The sequence below is a fragment of the Mesoplodon densirostris genome, chromosome 4 (genome assembly GCF_025265405.1).
Source record: "Mesoplodon densirostris isolate mMesDen1 chromosome 4, mMesDen1 primary haplotype, whole genome shotgun sequence".
NCBI lineage: Eukaryota > Metazoa > Chordata > Mammalia > Artiodactyla > Ziphiidae > Mesoplodon > Mesoplodon densirostris.
In genome coordinates, this window is record NC_082664.1 from 118560589 (window position 1) to 118569062 (window position 8474).

The window sequence follows — 8474 nt, forward strand, 5'->3', positions numbered from 1 at the left end:
CAGTCCAGCATCTTCTAGAATCTTCCATGTCTACTCCACCCAACAATGTCTCATCCTTCTCAAAACCCCTCTAGTAACACATAACGTTGGTAGACTTAGCACCCAGGGCCTTGTACTGACTGTTAGCTTTCCTGGTGCTTATGTCGTGTGTCCTTCCCAGATTGGGAGCAAGGTGAGGACTGGACGGTATCTTGTTCATCGCGTACTGCAGGGCCCAGCCAATGCCTGGAATCATTACAAGTGCTTAGAACATAGAAACACATTAGAAACACTCCTGTCCGAGTGGTCTCATCTATCCTGACATTCCCCTATCTAAGTCTGAGAAGGAACTATCTATTTACTTGCTTAAGTATTCTTTTTTTTTTTTAATTTATTTTTGGCTGCATTGGGTCTTTGTTGCTGTGCACGGGCTTTCTCTAGTTGCGGCGAGTGGGGGCTACTCTTCATTGCAGTGCACAGGCTTCTCACTGTGGTGGCTTCTCTTGTTGCAGAGCACATGCCCTAGGCGCATGGGCTTCAGTAGTTGTGGCTCGTGGGCTTAGTTGCTCCACGGCATGTGGGATCTTCCCAGACCAGGGATTGAACCCGTGTCCCCTGCATTGGCGGGTGGATTCTTTTTTTTTTTTTTAATATCTTTATTGGAGTATAATTGCTTTACACTGTTGTGTTAGATTCTTCTGTATAACAAATTGAATCAGCTATACGTATACATATATCCCCATATCCCCTCCCTCTTGCGTCTCCCTCCCACCCTCCCTATCCCACCCCTCTAGGTGGTCACAAAGCACCGAGCTGATCTCCCTGTGCTATGTGGCTGCTTCCCACTAGCTATCTATTTTACATCTGGTAGTGTAATATGTCCGTGCCACTCTCTCACTTCATCTCAGCTTATTCTTCCCTCTCCCCATGTCCTCACGTCCATTCTCTACGTCTGGCAGGTGGATTCTTAACCACTGAACCACTAAGGAAGTCCCTTGCTTAAGTATTCTATCTTTAAAAGATGTAAATTTCATCCAGTTCCCTCCCTCCAGTTTATCTCCATGAGGTGCTGAGGACAGGCATAGATGGATAAGTTACAAGAACAGTTTTAGGAGACTGCCTGGACTCAAGCAGCAGCGAGGTAAAAAAGGCTGCAGGGTCCAATCTCGGCTCAGCCACTGATCATCAGGTTTGCTATTTCACCTCTCTTTCCTCGGTTTAATCATCTGTAAAATTGCTGAGTGAAAACTGGATATCTGCTTGAGCAGAGGATTCCCTAAAATCCTTTCTAGCTCCTCAGACTAAGGATCTTATTTTTCCTAAAAGCCCTCAGTGTGGTGAGAATTCCCAAGCTCACCTCCCAGGAGAGGCAGGGGTGAGTGACTATCTGAGCCCCCCACCTTGGGCACCAGCCCTCTCAGGTTCATTCCTCATTCCAGCTTCACAGCAGCTCTGAGGGGAAGGTGTTGTTATCTACATTTGGCAGACCAGGAAATGAGACCCAAAGAGGATTTGCCTGAGCACGGCCAGCATGTTGCAGGACTCCAGGGGTGTCACTCACATCATAGCCTGTGTGAGTGGTGCTCCCCGGGATCGTTATACATCAGTGATTCTCAGACTTTAATGTTTGGATCACCTGCGGATCTTCTTAAAACAGATTTTGATTCATTCACTCTGAGCTGTGGCCCAAGATTCTGTATTTCTAACAAGTTCCCAGGTGAAAAGGCTGCTGCCTGGTCTCTGGACCCCACTTTGAATAGCCATAGTATACAACCTGCGCAGCTGTGCACGGCAACCCTGCCAAACATGTAGCTCAAAAGTGGCAGAGCCGGGACTTCAATTTAGGTCTTTTGACTCAAAGTCCAGTGTACTCTATGCTGAGCCAGGACTTTGCAAAAAGCACCTCCGCTCTGGGCACACAGGTCTCTGGAGATCTAGAGAAAGCTTGATAGGGAAAGACTTAACTAAAGAGAAACTAAGTCCTGCCCCACTGGTCAGGAGGCCTCAGCTGGGGCCCTTTTGGAGCTGGCACAGGTAGATGTCTGCAGGAGACAAGGGGACCACATACCTGGCCTAACGGGGATCTGGGGCCGGGAGGATTGAGGAGCAGCAGCCAGACTCCCAGTCTGCAGCTCCCGGGGCGGCTGATGAGCAGGGTGTTCTTCTGTTCTCCATGCAGGTGCTGAGAAGTGCTGATGCTTACAAGGAAAGAGAGGTGATGAGCCGCAGCCTGGGAGGCCTTAATTCCTGGGATCCTCCCCACGACGGCTGAGCTGGCTTGGGGCCTGTTTCTGTTTACTTGGAACAGCCTGACATTTTACAAGGAACGCTTTGCACATGGGTGCTCCTTCTGGCCTCTCAAGGGTAATTGCCCGAGAGGCGCAGGTGCTCCCTGCTGGGTCTGGAGTCTCAGCTGGGGAAACCAACATGACATAATATACTGGGGCAGGTTTTGTAAACTCTAGAGAGCTGTGCAAATGCCAAGGGTCCTGGGGTGGAAGGTGGGGTGTGGTGAGGTGCAGCACTGGAGAGGTGTTAGGGGGCAATGATGAAAGGAGGGCTTCAGCAGGAGAAGTCTGGGAGGCCTTGGGGAAAACCGGCAGCAGAGAGCTCGATGAACAGACAAACAGAGGAGAGGACAGAGGGAGCAACCATTTGCAGGTGGGGACCTGGGGTTAAACGCTAGCCCTGCCACTCACCAGCTTCAGGCAAGTATCTGCAGTCCTGTGAGCCTCCTTTACCTCATGTGTACATGGGGACAATGAAGCAACAGGGGCTGGGACATCTCTGCTGGGTTATTGGGGGTTTACGTGTTCCTGGGGGTGCCTAGCACAGTATATATGAGTGGACTCTGAGGCTTGGCGTCATGTGTGGCAGGCTGCTGAGCACTGAGCAGGGGCTGTGAGCCCTGATTGTCCATGGAGTCCTGGACTGGCCTTGGGCAAATGCCTTCCACTTGCAGGGCCTTGGTTCCCCTGTGTGCATAGTGGGGAGGGGTAGGTGTGAATGGCCTGCAAGTGCCCTTCTATCTCTGGGCCTAAGCTCCAGATGGCCACAGGTTCTGGCCAGCAAGGCCTGAATTGGGAATCTCCTCTGAGGCTTTGCCCTTTTCAACAAGGCTAAGCTGGCAGAGGCTTCCAAGGGCCAAGGTGAAGGGCCTCAGCCTCCACTGGGCTGGATCCTGAAGCCACTGGCCACACAGAAGCATCTCTCCTCCAGGAGGGGATGCAGGGCTGCCCAGTGGCCAGATGCTGGGCTAAATGGAGAAAGACCCTTGCAGGGCCATGTCTGGGCAGCATGATGAGTCCCGTGGGACTGGTCTCAGCGCTCTGCTTCACCCTCTTTGCTCCCACATCCACAGGCAGGAGAACCAGGGAGACACACTGGTTTCTACATCCTTACCAGGCCACGTTCCAGAAACTCAGGGCAGTCATGCTGGAGAAATGTGATGGGAATAAGGAAAGAAGCCAGGCTGGTATGGTCCGCAGGGCCTGTGGGGTCAGAGGACATGTCCACAGAGAATACAGATGGGGAGACCGAGGCTCAGAGGCAGAACTTACTCAGGGTTGCATGGAAGCTGGTGGCAGGGCCAGACCTGAAACCAACACTGTATCTTTTTTCTGCTACTTACTGTCTTCTAGAACAGACCATACAGCTGCTATTTCAAAATATAATTGTTTTCATCCTCTGATTCTAACTCTCTTGCAGGACAGCCCTTCTGAAATTGAAAGCCAAGGCACCTGTCCCCCAGTGTCGGCCGGCTGCCGGGATAAACATCCTGTTTCTTCAACCATTTTGTTCCCCGCTAGGGTTGCTAGATTTAGGGGAAAAAGAATATTGCTTAATGAATACAGGACACTCAGTTAAATTTAAATTTCAGAGAAACAACGAATAATTTTTTAGTATAAGTACATCCTATGCAATGTTGAGGACAAGCTTATACTAAAAATTATTCATTGTTTCTCTGAGATTCAAATGTAACTGGGTGTCTTGTATTTTATCTCGTAACCCTACCTACCCACCCCCGACCCCATCCTGGCCAACCTTCTCTGGGGAGTGCTGGAGAAGGTTCAAGAACAGCAAGGGTCTCGCTTTGGTTCAGGGTGGCTTTAAGGGGCAGCCCCTAACCACTCCACCGTCCCGCTTCCACCCTCGCTGGCTGGTAGGCTCCCCTCCCTTAGGCCTGCAGGTGTTTTGTGTTGGAGGAGGGGGGAAGCGTTCTCCGTGGCAATCTTGTTTATTGTCTCTGTGCTCCTTCAGGCTCCAGGTGTGCGCCTGCCCTCTTGACTCCCTGCTCGCGCTATTCATTACTGCCAGTCACTTTGCCTTTGTTGCTGGGCACCTAGAACACAATTTATTCTTCTCTTCCCCCCAAAGTGGGAGTTCTGGGAAGGGTGCCAAGGATTTGAGAAGGGCCGCTGAAAGACGGAGTTTGCCCTGCCCTACCTGCCTCGCTATGGCTGGCCTCACACCTGTGCGATGTGTGTGCCCTGCTCCATGCCACATGGGTGGCTCCCAGACTCTCTCAGAAGTGCTCTGCTGAAGAAGGAGGTGACCTAAAATCCCAGCCTTGGCCCCCATGGGAGTGTGGTCCAGGCCCACTGTATGCAATCAGAAAGCTCAGTCAGCACCTCCATCCACTCCAGGGCTACAGAGGAGACAGGTGAGTGAGGCCCCTTCCTCCCCCTGCCCCTCTGTAAGGACAGAGGCCAACTGGGCACACACATCACACACAGCTCCCTCTCCCAGACTCCTCCCTCGGCTGTGCCTGGTCCTGTGTTCCCCTGAGGCTGACTGAACGCAGCAGAATTTGTGTGACAGTGATTTATCAGGAAGCTCTCAAGGAGAAAAGCACAGCAGAGGAATGGGGAAGTGGGACAGGGAAGAAAAGAGAAAGAAGCCAAGCAAGAGTATAGATTCAAGGGAAGCTGCACAGAGGGTGACTTTGGCCCAATCCCATGCGGAGCTTCTGGGGGCACCTCAGAGCTGTCCCAGTCAGGGGCAAAGAGAGCTGGGGTATTGATACCTCTGCACCGCCAGTCCTTGGGGGACATAAATTTCCAGACACTTCCTGTTCTGGTGGTTACAGGCAGAGTGGTTCTGACAGCCTGGGGCAGTCCTCCAACAGAGGGAGGGTGTGAAGGCCCAGAGGTGGTCTGAGGCAGGGGAAATGTGGAGGGAAGTCGAGGGGGTCATGCCGGGTATAGGGGGTGTAAGTCAGGAGAGTAGGGGAGGGGCAGGTTGAGGAGAGCTTGCCTTTGGATGGGCCACCCAAAGCACACCTCTGAGTCTGTTTCCCTTAGAAAAAAGCTTTCCTAAAATCTTGAGTAATATTCAGCACTCCCGCCCTACCCCTGGAATTCTCCATTTCCAAAGCTATTACTCCAAAAACAATAAGCCCATTGTGCACACTTCCTGACTAATCCCCTCCGTGTGGCCCAGAGGACAGAGGGGCAGGTCCAAGGACTGGAGGCCCCTCTCAGGCCAAGAATTAAGGCTGAGCCTTCTGGCTAGGTCAGGTGTGGGAGAGACCCCGGCTCCCAGGCCAGGCGCTGCCACCCCACCCCCTCTAACTCAGTTGGCTTCCAGATTCTGCTCCATCACAGCCAAGGCCTGCTTCTGGCGAGAGCTGCTGAAAGCTAAGGACCTGCCCGGTGCTCCCTGAGCAGCCACTGTGCACAAGGTCCCAAGCTAGGCCCTTACACTCCTCATTTCATCTTCCCTCATGCCCAGTCCGGCAATGTAGCTACTAGCGTCCACTGTGCAGATAAGGAAGCTGAAGCTCACAGAGACTCAGTGGCTGATCTGAATGTACAGGGCCGCTGAGTGATGATGTCACAGTCAAATCCAGGCCTGCTGGACCCTTCAGCTGGGCATGAGTCTGCATTTCCAAGGTCCTATCTCCAGGAGTTCACACTAGAGTCAGTAAGAGGTGGAGTCGCCAAGCGACTGCTGGATGGGCCACGCCTCGTATGTGCCTTGGCACCAGCAAAGCAGGGCACACCCCAAATGAGAAGTTTTGGAGAAATGATCCATTTAAAAAAATCATCGTAGAGTCATAGTGGAAAAGCTCAGACCATTGTAGGACTTCCTTTCTTTTATTTTGTGATTTAGGACTAGCTTTATTTTAATTTGTAATTTGTAATTTTTAAGCGGGGACATTTTATACTTTTCCAGGCTTAGGTCCCCTAAACAGACGTCTTCATCTGACCCTGCCCAGGCCTGCCTTACAGGTCCTTCAGGGAGATTCTTCCTGGACTCTATGGCCCTTTTGTTAACTTAGCAAAGATGAACTGTACCTTCTGTCTGCCATGCAGGGGATACAGTTGTTTCTACTTCCCTACCTACTCTTGGGGACAACTACACACACTGACGTGCTTTGTAAACTGTAAAGTGGTGTGCACTCACTTCCAAGTTCCATAGATCTCCTTCCTCTCTGCCCTCCAACAGGAAGCCACTCCATGACCAGACAGGATCACGCCTACTCTGAACACACATGGCACCCTGGCTAGGCCTCCTGTGGCTACTGACACACTCTGCTGAGTGTGACAGCAGTTACTCAAGCTCTCTGGGTAGGAATCAGTCTGCTTGCCCAGCACCCAGGCCCACATACATGGCAGCCACTCAGGAAATGTTGGTTCCAGTTTTCTGAACTGAATTGACCCCAGTCACTACAGAGCCACAGGGGGTCATATTTTTCAAAGAGAGGGGAGGAGGGGCTCCCTGACTGGATTCCAATTGGCTTCTTACCACCTTGCTTCTTTCTTGAGTGTGTGTCCCATACCTGCTCCCATCCCCCACTTCCCACCTGGTTCCCATGCTCCCCTTTCTGGCCCCCAGCCAGTCTCCTTTCTGGTAAGACATGGTTTCTCCAGCTTCCCCTTCCTGCCTGATATCCCACTCCCCTGTATCATCCACAGGGGGAAAGGACATGAGCTTTGGAGTCTGGCAGAACAGGTTCAAATCTAGGCCCCTTCACCTACTATCTGGGCAAGTCAGACAAGTAGTCCCCCTCCCTAAATCTCAGTTTCCCTATCTGTAAAATGGGAGAATGGGTTGTTGGGATTATTAGAACAGAATAATACATGGAAGTTGCCTGGCACGTAATTAAAGTTTAAAGTATCTTTCCCCTTAACAAAATCTTGTTACTTCCTTCCTTTCTTCTATTTGTTCTATTAATGCTTATTAAGCACTTGCTTTCTACTAGAGACAGTGTAAGGAAGACATAGTACCTAAGAACTCTAGAAGGGGAGAGAGAAGAATGAACAGAACTACATGCTCTGGAATAGAGAGGAGGGTCCTTAGCCAGCTCTGAAAGTCTTCCTGAGGACATGAGGCCTGGGGAGTCGTGAACAGCCAGGAATCTCCAGGTGAGGACAGGCTGATAGCCAGGAGGATCTTTCCAAGTCAGCTAATGAAGCTCAAGTTTCAGGACATCTTCCAAGATCCTGTATCAATTCTGTTCATAATTTTGTATTATTTATCTTTCAGAGCCCCCCAAATTACATAAGGTTCAGGCCCACTTAAATGTACCCCAGTCATCTGTTGGAAAGCCTGACCTGCCTTTCTGGGGATTCTCTGCAAGATTTTCCATCACCCTCACTGCTTCCAGCACCCTCAGGGTGCTTGCTCCCTCAGCCCTAGTCCTTGGCAGGGCATCTCTGGGTGTACAGGGCAGGGCTTCTGCTTGCTGCCTGGGTGGGGATCTGTGACATCCAATGGACTGTGAGCTCCCTTAGGATGAGGGCTCTTCCCATTGCCCCCAAAGGCCCTGCATGTGGCAGGTCTCAGTGAGCTCTCATGCCTATGGCCTCCCTGGGCTGAGAGGCAGGCTGGGCACGGGTTGGCCTGGCTGCCAAGGATGGCTGAAACCTAGTGGTGGGCCTGAGCAGGGCTTCTTTTGGACAGACATGCCCACCCCACCTCAGGTCCCAGTGTTAGTGGAAAGGCTGGAATACAATGGCAGCCTTTCATATTCTGGTGGCTGGAATGACTGGGAAACCTTTAAACAATTTGGACCTATAACGTGTAACTTAAATGCATGGGTTGGGGGGAAGGTAGTGAGAAGGTGGCGCTCAGCTAAGAGCTTCTGTATCAGTTATGAGTCTCTTCCAATTTCCAGCCTGACCTCCTAGGATCAGCCTGCCCAGGTTCCTCTGGCTGGCTGTGGAGGCCCAAGGCCCCAGCAACGTGCCTGACCCTGCCAGGTCCAGAGGCTCTGGGTGGGGTTCAGGTGCTGAGTAGGCCCAGGGCAGCATCGCCACCTCCAGCAGCTGCCGGCATTCATCCAGCCTTACAAGTGCAGAGCCAGAGCAGACTGGGTGGTTATGGTCTGGGAGGCATCCCTGCACCAGGGGCCAGCCCTGGAGCCACCTAGGAACACTGAAGCAGAGGTGAAGTCACAGCCCTGGGGGCCCATTAAAGGCCAGTCCCTGGACTTTCAGCTAATTACATAGGGCAGAAATGCACAGAAGCTGTCCACCTGCTCTTCAAAG